Source organism: Antrostomus carolinensis, unplaced genomic scaffold, assembly GCF_000700745.2.
Source record: "Antrostomus carolinensis isolate BGI_N321 unplaced genomic scaffold, ASM70074v2 scaffold43057, whole genome shotgun sequence".
Taxonomy (NCBI): domain Eukaryota; kingdom Metazoa; phylum Chordata; class Aves; order Caprimulgiformes; family Caprimulgidae; genus Antrostomus; species Antrostomus carolinensis.
In genome coordinates this window covers 2,698-2,967 of record NW_010326084.1, presented here as the reverse complement: position 1 = coordinate 2,967, position 270 = coordinate 2,698, and positions in this window count along the sequence as shown.

Here is a 270-nt window from a genome sequence, read left to right as displayed (position 1 = left end):
GCGGAGTTTATTTTTTTGAGGTTTTTTTTTTGGTGTGGAAAAAGGGGATTTTGGGCAACATGCAACCCCGGAACCGAGGGATTCTGATATCTACACTAAAACTTGTTGCCTATGGAGAGAAAAAAACAAAACCAACAAAAAAAATGGAATATACATTAACTCTACGGGTCATGTACAAAATCCACAGCGTTTCCCGGGAACGCGGCTGCTCCCTGAAATTCCCTCCCCGCCCCGGCCCCGGCCCCACCCCAAACCCCCCCCCTGGAAGCG